This window comes from Peromyscus californicus, unplaced genomic scaffold (assembly GCF_007827085.1).
Source record: "Peromyscus californicus insignis strain IS unplaced genomic scaffold, ASM782708v3 Scaffold_20__1_contigs__length_68692818, whole genome shotgun sequence".
Taxonomy (NCBI): domain Eukaryota; kingdom Metazoa; phylum Chordata; class Mammalia; order Rodentia; family Cricetidae; genus Peromyscus; species Peromyscus californicus.
Window position 1 is genome coordinate 49,191,699 of NW_026294503.1, and position 16,363 is coordinate 49,208,061.

General features: G+C 54.4%; 1 protein-coding gene across 1 annotated transcript in view; it reads right to left on the reverse strand.

Annotated features, from left to right (window-relative positions):
* Positions 1-12,844, reverse strand: part of Shisal1 (shisa like 1) — a 115,384-nt gene extending 102,540 nt beyond the window's left edge. The window contains exon 1 of the mRNA XM_052748517.1: positions 12,622-12,844. The gene's annotated coding sequence lies outside the window, so the exon portion shown is untranslated. The remainder of the gene's footprint in view (positions 1-12,621) is intronic.
* Between the last annotated feature and the right edge of the window lie 3,519 nt (positions 12,845-16,363).

Below are 16,363 nucleotides of genomic sequence, written 5' to 3' on the forward strand. Positions count from 1 at the left end.
GGTTCCTTCTGGAAGCTGAGAACAGTTTTCTGTCTTCATCCAGCAAGGGCACAGCGGACCCAGTCCTCCACCTTAAGGAGCCTATTTCCCAGAACCCCCCAAGTTCCCAGAAACTCCACTGAGGAGTGCAGAGGCTTATGCCTTGATTTCAGCCAGGGAGAGTGACCAGGCTCCTCCTCCACAGACAGGGGGGCAGAAACAGGTAGTCCTGGGGCTGATTTTGTTTGTTTGTTTGTTTGTTTGTTTGTTTGTTTGGGGTGGCACAGGTGCAGAACCCGGGGCCACACATGCGTTAGGCAAACATTCTATCCCTGAACCTTCCTCTGGCAGAAAGGGCTGCTAAAACCCCTGAGTTTGTGGTTGTTTGGGGACACAACAAAAGAAAGCAATCCACCATAAAATCCCTCCAGAAAGGCACTGCCTGGGAGCTTATGGTGGTCCTCACTGGCTGCTGGCAGACCCTGAGGTACAAGAGTCATCAGGGCAAAGAGCCAAGGAAACGTGGGAGACATTGGCAGAGTCCCAGGCAGTCAGTGGAAAGGTGACAGGCTCACCCCAATCCCTATGGCGGGTGGTTTCAGAGGTATGGCAGCCAAAAGGTAGGCAGGGACCATGAAGCCCTCCTCTCCTGCTTGAGTGGTGCTGAGGACAGGTGGCCCTAACAGTGGGTCTACAGCACCCACAGGATGCTTCCTCAGGTTGTCGCTGGAGACAGGGCTGCCTGAGCAGGGAAGACCCAGGGAGGTGGGTCGAACCCAGACCTAGGCACAGCCAACGCACATCAGCTGGTCCACACTTCTTTCCCCCACTTGCTTTAACCACACGTGACATCTCCTGGGGTCTGGGGTCTGTTGTCACCAGGGGTTCCTGGAGGGCAGGGGTGCACCGGTGCCCTGTGTCTCCCCTGTCCTGTACGATGCACGCACAGGAAGCACCCACTGTAGACCAGACCCTGGGCCGCAGGAGTGGTAAGTGAGGGGCCTCTCATGGGGGTGCTCAGGCCTGGGTGGTGATGATGGCGGGAAGCGGGGCGGGGGGTGGGGAGACATAAGTATCTGTGCGTATGGTGAGCAGAGCCGCTGTGGGAATGTGGGAGAGACGCAAGTGGCTGATGGGGCATGCAGAAGTGGTGATGGATGTTCAGTGCTGGGGGGACGAGCAGGAGCTTCCTGTGGAAACTGAGGCAGTGTGGAAAACATGTAGGCGCTGAGCAGGGGAGGAAGGGAGATGTCCCAGGTGTCAGGGACAGTGTAGGCAAAAAAAGTACAGAGGGCCAAGGGCGGGACATTGGAGCACGGTGGAGGGATTTCAGAGGTCAGGGGGAGGTGGCTGGGTATAGGAGCAGATCCCAGGCCCTCGAAGGAGTTGAGATTTGGGTGTGTGGATAGCTGGGGGATGAGGGAAGGACTCTAGGGAGAGGGGCCCGGGCAGGTTTATGTCTGAAAAACTAGCACTGCCCTCTCACCCCCCTGCACACAGAATCTGTAAGCACTATTGCCAGAGGCAGCTGGCCAGCCCTGCTGGGGGAGGTGGGACGGGAGGGGCCAAGCCCGGGGCTCCATCAGAGCAGGAGGTCCCAGCAGGCAGGCCTAGCGCCTTCCTGGGCTGCCTACAGCATCTCCCTGACAAGTTGTCTAAAAATGTTCTTGATTAAAAACAGAACACCAAGTGACAGAATTCAAACAGCCCGTCTGTCCCTCTCTTCGCAGGATTAGCTGCCGGGAACTAATGATTTTTATTAATGCCATCGGCTGTCACAAGTCTGATTACAATGACCACAGCCCACGGTCTCTCCTGAGGACTGAAGGAACATTAATCACACTAGATGATTACTTCTGAATGCTGAGGGGCTGAGCTCAGGGCCCACGGCCAACGGCAGAGGCCGGTAGAATAGCCAGGCCCTCTCTTCCAGGCGGCGATGGCGATGGATGAATACCAACTCGGCCACAAACGAGCTGCCTCTCCTTCTTGGAATCTGGTCTCATTTGTCACCCCTTGAACCCACACTACCACTGCTGGCAGAGAGAATATTATTTATGTTCTCTGGTGTGCAAGAGCTGTGGTCCAGAGAGGTCTTGTGGCTTCCCGAAGGTCACACAGCATGTTGGTGCTCAGTTGTACAGTCAAAGTCTGGGAATGCTGGGTCACACTTCATCTTCCCCTTTGGGCTAATTGTTCTCAGGGAAGCAGAGCAGATAGAGGCAATTCCCACAAGAGAGAAAAGGGCACAGGAAGAAAGGCAGGAGGAAATGGTACGCATCCTCTGTGGTATCCTCCTAAGGGGACCACGCACGAGTCCTAGGTGCCGGCTGGTGCCTGCGCCATCTCCACATGATGACGCAGACTTGATGCTGATCTCCCCCGTACCCTGTGTGGCTTTAAAATGTGAACATGATGTGACACTTTGAGTCCCTCCTGGTGCCCACTCCTGGTCCATGGGCCTTACAGCATTCCAGTAAGGTGCATTCCTCCATGATCCCTCTTCAGTTCCTGCCTCCAGGTTCCTGCACTGAATTCCTGCCCTGACTTCCCTCTATAATGGACTGTAACCTGTGGGCAGAAATAAACCTTTTCCCCTGCGGATTGCTTCGGTCATGGTGTTTACCACAGAAGCAGAAAGCAAACCAGGGCGCTTGGTAGCAGCCTGAGGGACTCGGGGAAACCGAGGCAGGGGTGGTGCTGCTTGGTGGGACAGACACAGGGTGAGCCGAGGCACAGAGAGGGGAGGGGTGTCGGGGTGGAGTGAGTTTAGCAGATGCCCCAGGCTCAGGTCTCCTGGGCACTGGACCCTGAAGAGTCGGAGTCCAGCTTTGACCAGAGGTGCTGTTTGCGGGTGCTGGGAAGTTTGAAACACCATCTGGCTGACGGAAGACACAGGGGACAGGAGGATGACAGAATTAGGAGGTGACGGTTGGAGTCAGGCAGGCCTGAGCGGCCTAAGTTTGAGATCATGGAACCACACAGAGTCGGTGAGGGAAGAAAATACCACGAGGGGGAACGGCAGGACATGAGGGAGAACCGGGGCATGGAGAGTCACACTACGGAGCAGGAGACCCAGGTGTGATGCCGAGCTGGTAACATGTGTGGACGTGTGTTGTTAAAGGTATAAAGAGAACAGACAGGATTCAAAGCCCAAATGCAGAAGAGCCTCCGGTTGAGGGGAGAGAGCTGGGTGGAGGGTGGGAGCAGGTGGGAGAGGCTGGCACACTCTATTTTATGCTATCTGTGAGATTTACATGCATAATTCACATGGCCGTGCTCACGTGCAACTTTTTAAATTAAAAAGGGGAGTTGAGAAGCTAGAAAAATGTAGCCTGGGCCCCCTTCAGGAAGAGTCAAGTTACTGAGATGTGGTTAGCGATGTGACCTTGAGACACAGCTGTGACCCCGAAGCAGATGGGAAAGAGGCAACCCATCCAGGAAGCCAGGAGCCTAAGGGATGTGGAAGTGTTGATTGGTGAATCTTGGGGAGGTGGGAGCTGTGGGATCCAGAGAAGCTGTGAGCATGTGATTGTCTTGCTATGTGGGGTAGGTAGGGAGATGAGGCAGGAGAAGGCTCTGGCCTGGGGTCGGAAGGCATCCGTGGATTTTGAGCTGTTTGGTAGCAAGCCTGGCACCGTGTGTAATTTGTAGCTGTGTCTGAAGTTCACTGTAGGCAGATGCTCTCTGTACCATGCTCACACTGAACATGGCACACAGGCTGCTTCCTGACCCCTTGAAATAGGATTGTACAGTTGTGCCCATTGTGTGGACAGCCAAGTGGAGGCTCCAAGGGGTACGTTGGAGCTCGCCCAGGGTCAGAGGACATGTCAACAGCAGAGCCAGGACTTAAACCAAGATAGCTAGGTTCCTGGCTTTCCACGGACAGCCCCTGCTGCTTCCATCAAGGAGCAGGGCCACCTCTTACAATCTCCACCTGCGAGCAGGTGACAAAGGTAAAAATAAAAGCCCATTTCCACAAGGGGACTTCATGGCGGTGGCACCAGCCAGATCCAGGACTTCCCAGGGAACAAACTTCAGTTCAATTGTAAATACATCAAAGCAACATCAGAAGCCTTGGGTCCCTGGAGACCCCCAGAGCACAGAGGTAGGTGGCAGCAACCAGTCCTGCTTCCTGACCAGTACCCCAGATCTCAGTGTAAGTGTCCCTCGCTCCCTGAGCTGGAGGTGCTGGGGTTCTAAAGGAAGCACGGTCAAAGGTGGGGCCTTGACTCTCTGGAACAGAGCAGGGCAGGAGGCAGAAGCCAGAAGGAGCTGCAAAGGCTAGACAGGGCCACAAGGTGGTAGGGGCTTTGCGGTGGGCGTGAGAGCAGCTGATGGACCAGAAATGCAGAAATGCAGAGTGTGGGGTGTACCAGAGCGAAAGGCCGGGGAGGAACTGCCCCAGCTCTGTGCTATGCAATGTTGAGTGGGTGAAGGAGGGGGTGGGTGTCGCACCACTGTAATCGATAGACCTCTTCATAGACATGGTCCCAGACAGATCACACACAGCCAGACAGCCAAGGCAGTCTTCATTCAAAGCATATCCTCTTGCCTCCTGAACTGTACCTCCTGGGACAGACCACAGAGCTCCTGGGACCAACCCATGCCCTGACCACACATGCTCATGAACACAAATGGGTTCGAGCAACTTCCTTTGCTGTCTACGCAGCACTGTAGGCAGCAAAACATCTGGCTGCGTCATCGCATGAGATCTGGACAGCCGCCTGGCATTCAGTTACCCGTGTCTGTCACCTGGCCTGCCTTGCATTTAGCACCTGCTTACTAAGAGCTGTCACCGCTGACTCTGTTGGCCTCTCAGACTTTGTCACCCGTCCCAGGAGACCCAGAGGCCAGGGCCAGCATTCTGCAGTCCCTGCTCTGTTTCCCCACAGGGCTGGGATTACAGACGTTCAGTACCATTCTCAGCTCTTACGGCTCTGATCACAGGTTGGGGAAGGGTCCAGAGTCACTTACTGAGGTCACAGGGCACCTAGTAGGGGGTGAGCCCATTCCCACCTCAGCCCCAGTTTCCGCTCAGCACCCTGCTGTGAGAACCCAGATTGACAGCAGGATAAAGCCAGCCTCTTTGGGTCCCCTTGGCCCTGATCCCCTTGGTCCACCCTCCGAGCTCAGACCTCAGACCTGGGACGTCAACAGTCCCAACAGTGCTCAGAATCCTCGGTGAAGTGGCTCTTCTTGGGAGCAGAGGCAAGAACCAGGCGAGCAGTGACCCTAATTGCCTCCCAGGCTTTCATCGTGTGCGGCGGTCTCTCCACAGATCTACAGGGCTAATTGGCAGGCGAGTGGAGCTTGCCGGGAGCAGCTCTTCCCTCCAAGTGACTGATCTCCAGGAGATCAGAAAGCCGGGAGCCACCCTCTGAAGAAGCTCGGAGCGGGCTTGGTGACAGGGCCGCACAGTGCTGGGGGCTCACTGCAGGATGACTTGCTCGGGGCTCCGGCAGAGGTGCCAAAAGGATTTATGACTTGGGGCAACCAGCTGAGGCCCAGGGAGCTCCACTCTGAGGTAAGTTGGCTAAGTCAGGAGGCATTGGGTCTTGACTCAATGTGACAGGGCACAGTGCAGGTTGACAGTCACCAGGCAGGGGAATTTCTCAATCTTTACTATATTACCCAACCCCAAAGAATTGCCGGTCCTATGCCCAGACTGGGCCCCAGTCAAGGAAATATCAAGTGACCAGGAGCAGGGGTCACAGCAGATTCTACTGTGTTGGATTGATGTTCTCCAAGGACCAGAGAAGAGGACCAAATTCCTCTCTACCCAGCCTTCAGATCTCCCAGAATCTCTTAGGCTCTGCCCAGCCCTGGAGATAGATAGATGATAGATAGATAGATAGATAGATAGATAGATAGATAGATAGATAGGTAGATGATAGGTAGGTAGATAGATAGATAGATAGATAGATAGATAGATAGATAGATAGGTAGATAGATGATAGGTAGATAGATAGGTAGATAGATGATAGGTAGATAGATAGGTAGGTAGATAGGTAGATAGATGATAGGTAGGTAGATAGATAGGTAGGTAGATCGATAAATAGATGATAGATAGATCGATCGATAGATAGGTAGGTAGGTAGATAGATAGGTAGGTAGGTAGGTAGGTAGATAGATAGATGCACACATACACACATACATACATACATACATACATACATACATACATACATACGTACATACATACATACTACCCACTTCTAGCAGCTATCTCAGGCCCTCTTGCGTATCTCAGACACATTTGCATATCATTTAAATACCACCTCAGCCCTCCCCAACGATTTTTCTAGCTTTCTCTCTACTTCACCGACTACAGAGGAGAAACAGCCACAGTGAGGAAGGATCCAGAACGGACCCGGCTCTGTCTTTTCCCTTGGTTCAGTCAAGCTTATCTTCGAATTCTGTGTCTCAGAGATCCAGGGACCAGCTGACCTCAGGACTGTCCTGGGATTGGAGGGGCAACATGAGTGTGTGGACAGATCCTGCCTAGGAGAAGGTTGATGATCAGGGCTTCTGTGCTGGGAGCATTGTGCTGCTGGGGTTCATGGGAGCTCAGGCTACCTCCTCACCAGGTTCCATGCTGAAGTCCCCATCAGCCACTGCTCCTACCCTCGGGCAATGGTTGAATGGGGACTAATTATTTACCAAAAAGACAGGTGTCCTTGGAACAAGGAGAAGAGGGGGGGGGGAATGGAAGGGTCAAGGAACTCTACAGGAGAGGGAGATGAAGGACAAGGCTTTGAAGTATCCAGGTACGGGCTGCCCTTTCTGGGTCAGCACAGCACACGCTGGGTCCCTGTAGTTATTGCTACACATTAAGTGGCCAGCAAGGTCCTTTCATCCTTGGTCCTCTTCAGAAGGGGAAAGGACAGATGGTGCATTCTGGAAGGAAGCAGCTAGGCAAAGAGATTGGCCAGCAGGACCCCGAGACCTGACTGCGTCGCCTGTGTCTGAGACCCTAACAGTCCTTCTTCTCCCTTGTACCAGGGCAGGGCTCCACAGGAGGGAGGTGAAGGGAGGTCTGCGCTCCAGAGGCTGAGCTATGGGGCTCTGGAAGGGGTAAGAAAGATAAGCATTGTGTGACCAGCACCGCCATCACCAGCCCCATCATCATCCGGTGACAAGGAAAAACTGGAGCAGGACCTCCAGACCCTACAGGGCAGGTTCCCAGCATTAAGTACCTCTTGCTGGAGAGGATTGGCGTAAACGATGGAGGGCCAGAGGCCTCTCAGGGAGGGCTGGAGGATGACTCAGTTAGCTCGGGTGAGTGGCTTTTATTGCACATTTGTGAGACAGGAGAAGAGAAAATGCCCCACTCATCCACATTTCAAATCAAGAAGGGAAAACATGCCCTGCATTTGAATTGCTGAAGAGGCCACTCGGGATGAGAGAGGGAGATGAGGGAGAGGGGTCAGCGGAGAGGCAGGCACACAGGGGCCATCTGCAATCTCCAGGAACTCAGAGGTACCTCAAGAGGACCCCAGGTGACCCATCTGCCCACACAAGTTTGCTGGCTCCTGTCAGCCCTCCTGTTCCCCTGGTACAGTTCAGGGGGTGTGTCTAAGGCAGAGCCAAGGGAAGGCTGGGAAGGGAGGAGGGAGACCCAGGAATGAATCCCCTGGGCCCTTTGCCCCTCCAACTGTCTATTGCTCCAGAGTCAGATGGACTTCCTAGAAGACATAGGCTCAGCCAGGAGTTGCCATATTATCTCTAACCAAGAGTTCAGGGTGTGGTTCTCACATGGAGAAGCTGGCCCCACACCATCCCACAAGCAGGGCATTCACTTAGAAGAGATGGTATTTGAAAGCCTATCAAAGGAAGCTCAGGTTCTTCACATGGCAGTTCACTGTACCCAAAGTGAAGGCATGCCCATCCAAGGCCCACCCAAGGCTGGCCTTCCCCCAGAAGCTGCTGTGAAAGGACCAGGAAAGGTTTCCTGAGTGCCAAGGAAAACTCTGTGTTGTCGTTGAGACTTACTTTGCAGCTGAGGATGGCCTTGAACTTCTGATCCTCTTGCCTTTACCTCCAGAGTGCTGGGATCGTGCCCAGGGCTTCATGCACGCCAGGCAAGCACATTCCTAACTAATCCACAACTCCTGTTCTGAAAGTTCACTTTGAGTAGAGACAGAGGTGCTGCAGCCATGAGGCACTGAGAGGTAGTGACCACTATCTCTCATGGTGACAAGCAGCAGTCAAGGGCTATGCCCAGACCTGGCTCCAGAGTCCCCCCCTTCCTGAACACACAGTTACTACAGATGTGAAGTGACCAAGTTCCTGTCCCTTCTCTCTCTGTGCCCCCAAGGCACACCTTCCATATTCCCCCCCTCACCCAGCCTTGTCCCCACTGGCCCTGTTGCTCACATCTTCACTCCCAGAGTCTCCACTTCTTAACTCTCTCTCTGCCCTCTTGGAGAATGGTCCCCAGCAAAGAGCATCAGTCCATTCCACATGTGGGTAAACAGAGCCTCTGGGGTGCTGTAGACATGCCAAGAATACTCTCACCAGACACAAGCACCCTGGACTCCTACCTCTTGGGTCTCTGCAGAAGGCTTGTGTGAGGAGGAGACATCTCACACAAATGCCTTGGTCTTAGATTCATGTCCAGTGAGGTCTTGATGGGGATGCGGGGGGTGGGGTGGGGTGGGATTTAGCCAGAAGAAATAAGTTCAGTTTTCTTAGCTGTCTGCACCGGCTGGCATTTAAACACACCTTCGTCGATTAAGGACACTGAGCCATGGATTCTCTATGTTGCCGATGAATGTAAAGCGGTGCTGTTGAGTGACCTTTACAACTCCGGGTCTCTCTTTACTCTGGCTGGCTGGCTCTCCAGAGCCCAGTCTCTGCCTCCGAGGCTGCACTGGCATGAACAATTAAAGAGGGGGTGGGGTGGGGGCAATTCCAGTTCCAGGATCGGCATCACAGGGTCCTGGCACTGGATCCAGGCCTGGAGCCAGAGGGCTCATAGCCGTTCTGAGGGAGCAAGTCCAGTGAGTGGCACAGTCTCTGATGGGGTCCCAGAGTGGCCCCTCTGTACGGTCCATACTGGAGAGAGATAGGCTTGCTCAGCCTGAAGCAGCAAGACAAACAGATTACAGATAGCCTTCCAGTTCATTTCAGGTCCCCTCTTCTGCCTGCTGAGACCCAGGCAACTTGCCATTTTGGGGACCCCTCCTTGGGAAGAGTCTCCTGTCCTCTCCAGGGTCCTCAGATGCTTGCTGGTCTCCATCGCTCATCTTGGGCACTTGGAGGAATGTTTCCGCCTGGTGGTGTCTCTGAACTTGACTTTGCTCATTGTAGAAGTAAGGAAGGGGACAATTATTTGGGTCACAGTTGCAGGGCACAGTCCATCATGGCGGGGAAGGCATGGTGACAAGTACATGAATGGCAGCTGCTCACACGGCATCCACAGTCAGAAGCAGTGAGGGGGGGATGCTGGTGCTCAGCAGCCCAGGACCCCGACCACCACATGACACCGCCCATTGTTCACAGGGGGGTCTTCCCTCCTTAGACCACCTAGTCTAGAAACTCTCTCACAGGCATGCCTAGTGGCTTGTCTCCTAGGTGATTCTGATGATCCTGATGAGCTGCTGATATTAACCGTCACGTTTGCTGACCTCTGCATCCACAGCTTAAGACACCTCCTCTGCTCTGACCGCCCCTCCCCCACCACCATGGGAAAAGCGGCATGGGTGGGCCTGCCTTCGAGGAGTCATGGCAAAGACAGAGGTGGGCAGATGAACCAGAGAGCGGAAGAAGATGAAGGTGTGTGTGGAGGACAGGGTCCTTTCTGTCTGTTCTCCCCTTTCTCTAACCTTTGACCTTGCAGGGTGTCCAGGAGAGCAAAGGAACTCTGTGGCCTGGGCTGCAGCCCTGTGAGTGAGCGCTGTGAACAGGCAAGACTTCAGTGGGCTAGTGGAGTTTGCTTTGGCCTCTCTGCCATTACCAAGAGAGGCATAGGCCCCAGACTGGCTGAAAGGCCAGCATCCCTGACCAAGACAGCCACACCATAGTGAGAAGGAGTGAGAAGAAGCTGGGTATGCTTCTGTGAGCCTCAGGGGATGCTTGTTACACAGCACTGCTGCCTGAAAAGCTGATCAATATAGTGGAGATGCATGTGGACTAAAGGAAGGTTCTTTCCTCCCTGGTGGGCAGTTAATATGAATGAATGGTGCAGTAGTGAACCATGGCACACTTATGGGCAGAATTCACCCTCTGTACCACCAGCTGGGTAGCTGATGCCCCGACCCCAAGTTCTCTTCAAAGGCAGCACGCACAGCAGCATTTGGATCTGGTGTGCTCACACTGGAGTGTGAATGGAATCAGATTATTTTTCACCAGAAAGGACCAGTTAAACATCCTCTCAATCCATAAGGGATAAGCAGGCTGCCAATGCTACTCTAGGACCTTGCTTTGGTTTCCAGGCATCCTTTACAAAGCCTGCCTGACCATGGCCTGGGCCCTTTTGACGCCATGCTATCACTGACTCCTCCGCCTCCATGGAAAACTATGGACACAGAACTCCATCCAGCCCCAGGCAGGTATAAGAGCACCCTTGGAGAACAGGCTAGACTCAGAGGCACCAAGAGAAGGCTGCATTAGATTGGAAACCACATGGCCAACATAAAGCCACTGTTCCCAGGATAGAGACCCAGTGGTTAATAAACTGGCAATGGTTTCCAGACTGGGCCTCAACATGAATATTCTCCCATAGAAAGGAGTTGTGCAGGGCTGTGGACCAACATCTGCACAGAGTACTGGCTGACTCCTAAGGGCAGAAGCAGCACAAGTGAGGGTCAGGGAGAGGAGCTGCTTCCAGGCCATCATCCTGACCAGGTGAGTTTGGTGTGAAGGTTGGAGCCAAGGAGACGAGGCCCAGGGCCTAGCCCGTGTGTGAGTACTCATGTACACATACCCTGAGCATGTCAACGTGCATGCTCACCAGGCTTTGCTGTAGGCCTGTGTTGTGCCGAGAAATGCTGGCCCTGGTGGCACAGAATTTAATCAGAAGACAGGAGCCATCCCTGCAGCAGCTGAGGCAAGAGGATTACCAGAAGTTCAAAGCCAGCCTGAGCTACATCACAAGTTCTGGTGCAGTCGGGGTTACAGAGTCAGATCACATCTAAAATTTAAAAAAAAAAAATCCAAAATAATAGAAGACTGTAATGTACAAAGCCTGCTCCTCCCTGGGCATGACCCCACGTCGCTCTCCTTCCTGTTTCCTGTACCTGAACTGCTAATCCTCTGGCTCCTTGATTAGAAGGGAGCCTCACTCCATCTTCATTGATGAGAAGATGGCGTCGCTGAGGGACCAAGGGCTTTGTCAAGTTCACAGAGCCAAGGTGTGCCGACCCCAGGAGCAAGCCCATGCTGGGATTTTAGCTAAGATGAAAATCACCTGGTCCTGGTCACACAGGTCACATACAGAGACTGGGAGTTGTGTGGAACCTGGGAGTCAGGGAAGGTGGACCGGGATAGAGACAGAGGGCAGGGCCCCTAAGCAGATTGTCCAGAACAAGCCAGAGAAGAGATAGCAGGAGCCCACCCTTATATGACTGTGAGAGGGCAGCAAGGGAGGTGTGGGTGGGGCATGGAGTCCTGGGTACTTCCAGCAGGAGCCATGGGCCCAGCCCTACCCTCTGCCCCAGCCCCCCAGCCCCCAGCCCGGTCCCAGTGTGGACTGCTTGACATTTCTCAGCTGACCCTGTGGCATGCCTCCCTGCCAGGCCCACGTCCCTTCTTGACGGCACATCCATGCGCCAAACACTCCTGAAAGGCCCCACACTGTCACTCCTGTCTCACCAGCCTGACGGGAACCGGCTACGGCAATTGCCAGCTCTTCCGTAGCAAGGAGAACCATCCCAGCTCATTCCTCCCTCTCCAAATTCCACTGAGTATCATCCCAGGCCCCTCAGGCCTGCCCCACGGCACCCGCACACCACAAAGCCCATCAACACTAATGGCCTCACCATCGGGGGAAGATGCTGTGTGTCCGGGGACAAGGCACAGAAAGCCAGGGAGGCAGAAAGTCCAAGCCGACAGCCCTTCTGAGCTCCCAATGCTTGACAGGTCGTACGCTTTCCCACCAGCCCCCTTGGAGCTGGCTTAGCACCCAGAGCAGACCCCACCGAAACGGGCTCCTCCTGGTGAGCCTTGAAAACAGCTACAGAGTCAGAAAACCAGAGACTCAGGCCCAGAACGGCCTCCATCACTTTGGGGATCAGTAACTGTCCCCCGTGCCCCAGCAGTTCCTCAGCCAGACTTGCCCCACTCACCCCTCAGAACGAGAAGGAGCCACCCTTCTCCTCCCAAAGGCCCAGGCTACTTGCCACCCAGTACAGCATCTCTTCTGAAATTTCACGGCCACACCAGCCACACATCCTCAGGAGGGGGCAAGACTGTGATGTTTGGGTGGTGGCCAGAAGTCGTGAAAGACAGAAAGGCTATTCAGCAGGCATGGACATGGCCCCCCTCCCCCGGAGCCAGCCAGATCCTTATACTTCTCTTCCCAGCTAGAGCGGACATAGGAACTATAAAAAGTCACTCCTACCCCCCCCCCCCGAGTCCCTTGCATGCCAGGGCCACAGGCAGCCCCCCTTCCCGAGGGAGCAATCCCTCACTCCTTACCTGTGCGTGAAGCTGGTCGCTTGCTGTCCAGCAGAAGGGGCAGGCGGGCTGTCTAAGCTACTCCAGGCTTTCCAAGCCCAGGCCACATCTTTCCTCAAAGCAGCCCCTGGCCACCCTCCCAAGGCATGCCCATCTCGGTTACATGAATGCAGGTGCTTGTGGGGGTGTTCGGAGCCCGGGGCAGATATTCTTAGAGGTCATCGGCCACTAGCCCACCCCAGGGGACCACTACCCCAGAGCAGGGCTCCACAGCCAGGCAGGGGCCACTGTCATCTGTGTGAGTATCAGGCACTGTGCTCAGACTCCGGCTAGGCTGGCCGCTCTCAGGCTGAGGCTAGGTTTATTTTTAGAGCCCGGCCCTTCCCTAGACGCCAGGATCCCAGCTGAGATTTCCAGCCACTCAAACTAGCCCATTATGGGCAGAGCTGTCCCTGATTGGGAATGTTCTAGAAGGGAGTGGAGACCCTTAGAGGATTTGGTCCTACTCATCCCCATGTAAAAATTGAGGACTGGGCCTGGGTCCCAAGGTCTTTCTGTCGCTAGGCTGGCTAAGCCTGGGATGAACTGAGGCAGGGTGCTCCCTTCTCTGGACTGCCTCCGTTCCCTCATCCCAAAGATGAAACAGACCAGATCCACCTGTCCAGAGCACACCTGGGTTGGTGTCACCAGCTATTTCTATTCCATGCTTTCCCCAACTGGGGTCACACAGGGGTCCCATCACACACACACCCCTTGTGCACATCACAAAGTACTGGACCATCAGAGCTCAATAGCCTTCCCCTTGGGTGTACTAACGTCAGCCCGCTCCTATCCTACAAGCTCTCCAGAACAGCACACATTTGATGGATGGAGTCCAAGGTTTAGGAGGGTAAGGGATTTGCTCAGAGCCCCACCCAATGGTGGCAGCCTGGGGCTCTCCATGACAGAAATTTGCTAATCTTTGCAAACTGGACTCAGCAAGCTTTGGCCTCAGTGTAGTAGCAACGTGTTCCCATTGCAAACACTGGAACCTGAGCTGAGGAAGCTGGACCTTTACGGCCTGCCCACTGGCCTCCTGGGCAGGTGTTGCTCCAGATGCCTCAGAGCCTCCAGGCTGATAGCACGACCTCCGTTCTTTGAGACTAGCCTGTGTCCTCAGAGTCCCAGAGGGCTAGGGTCAGACACCCTTGTCCCCCCACCTCCAGCCCCTGCTACCTTCTCGGGGAAAGAGAAGATCGACTGACCAGATGGTACAGCAGGGTAGCTGGGGATACAGGCAGAGATCCCCTCCCCACACGGAGAGAGGGGTCAGCGTTGGCTGTTCATGCTGCAGGAAGGCTTTCTCTGCCATGCTCACAGACTTCTTATAAATCCCACCCCTGGCTCCTAGACTACTCTGACGACAGGGCCTGACCCCTTGAGGCACACAAGTGGCCAGCCCCCAACCTCCCCACCCTCACCCCCCAACCCTCCCCGCTTGCCAACCCCCATCCCCACCTAAGGAGTTCTACCAGATAAGCCCCGCCCCTGAGGAGCTCCAATGTCCAGGCCCTGCCCTACAGAAAAATCCCTGTGCTTGCCCCAAGATCAGGCCACATAATCCCTCCAATCCTAGGCCACCCTGGAAAATTCTGCCTCCCGCCACCACCTAAACCCTATATAAACCCTGTCTTTTGCTCAGTTTTCTGCTGCTTCTCACCCAAGCAGAAGAAGCCACTGTCATGGGTTTTTTGTTTTTGTTTTTTTTTTTTTTTGCTTTGTTTTTTTTTCCCCTCCCAATAAATTTCTTGCTTGAGGTTTGTTGTGTGGTATGACTTTGTGGTATTCCTTGGCTCCTGACTGCCAGGACACCTTTCCATCTGAGCTGTAATACTTACGGTCAGCCCACTGGGGGACTTCCAGTCTTGTATCAGGAAAGAGGGAGCCCCTTCACCCCCGTCCCCACTCCTCAACCATGGCCATGCATTTCAGGATGGCTCACCAGGCTCAGCCAGAGGATTATGCCTGGCCTGTATTACAGAAATGCCTGGGGAGGTAGCGGCCGGTCCATCTCCCCCTCACTCGCGGGAGGAGCCAGGACGTCCCCCACCTCACAGAATCAGGCCAGGGCCAGCCAGCCTGCCCTGCGGGAGTTACTGCTGGTGTCCTGACTTGACTCCACACACTGCTCCCCCACAACAGGGAAGCAGTCCCCAAGGCAGGATGGTTGCCTCAAAGGGCCCCAGTGCCTGCAATTCCTGTTCAAGGACAGGGTCTCCCAGAGGAGGGGGCAAGACATGATGGGCCCCCCATGATGTCATACCACAGGGCCATTTCAAACTGTTTTCTAAAAATTATTTAATATCCTGGGGAATGGTGGGGAGGGAGTAAAGTAGATTACAGGCTGTAAATATAGAATGATTTCAATTTTGTCTAAGACATATATTTATAGTTGGATACGGGAGCTGGTGCAGCTCCCAGCACCAGCCCGGTGCCAGTGCTGCGCCAGGACGCTTTCCTTTTCCTGTTGAAGTTTTGGTGGGTTCTCCTTATTTTACACCCTGAGGAGGGCTTGTTCAGGATTCAGAAAAGGACAAGAGACACTTCTTAAAAGGGTTTTTTCTTAGCCCTGCCATCCCTAAAACACCATCCCACCATCCCCGGTCTCTTGTTTCAGAGGAGTCTGTGATTGACAGGAATGGTGGCCATGGCAACCACAGTGACCTCTGACCTCTAGGAGGCTCCCAGTGTCCCCTGAGTTGCCTGCTTCATTGAGGCAAGAAGTGGCTCCTGATCCCAAGATACAGGCACAAGCCCTCCCTGACCCAGCGACCTCAGGAAAGTGAGAGCCAGGCCTCACTGTGGCTGGTGGAAAAGGCTAGCCTTGGGAAGCCCCTGGAGACTCATGGGAGGGCTGGGCACTTGGACACCAGGGTCTCCAGGGGAATGATTTGGTGATGTCATTCTGAATGTATGCTCTGAGGAAACCACAGTCCCTGAGGCCAGTCAGATTGGCTCTAGAGGGAGGTAGGCAGGGGCAATGCCTTGATGGACAGACACCCAAAGATGACTGTGAATGAGGAAAGGCAGGGCCAGCCATGGCGAGGGGGAGCTGGCTCTAGAGATGTACAGGCCTGATGAGTGTGACTCAGGCAGGTCCCTGTTCTCTCTGGCCTCAGTTTCCCCATCTGCTCAACCAGAGGTTCAGGCTGCAGGACCTCTAAGGGCCTGTGCACCTGACTGCAAGAGGGCCTGAGGGTATCCCTAGCAGGTGGGCACACTGCCCCTGGCTTTGATGTAGAGGGCTGTGCACTTGTCCGCTTGGCACCAGCCAGTCACCTGCCTGGGCAGCTCTTCAGGGTCCTGGGGACCAGGTGGGCCAGTGCTGTGAGTGTGCTGTTAGCACATGTTTGCGTCTTTCTACGGTGGCAGAATTTATTGAATAACAGTTCTCACGGTTCGGTGGTTTCAATGGCAGCAACGCGCTTAATGTCCCCGCTCTCCTTGATGGTGAGGAGGATGCGCAGGCTTTTGCTTCGATCTTAATTACTGATATTAACTCTCCAGTCACACACGGTAAACCTCGCTGTAGAATGTGGATAGACAGAATGGCTGCCGAGGGCTAACAAGGCAAGGTGCTGAGATCAAAGCTGGGAAACCAATGGGGACTCAGGAGCCTCCAAACTGGTAACGAATCAAGCTGAGCTGGAGAGGCTGCCAGCCACTGAGTCAGGCTCGCGAGTCGGAGCTGAGCCTCAGGAGTGAAGCGAGGCACAGGACCAGG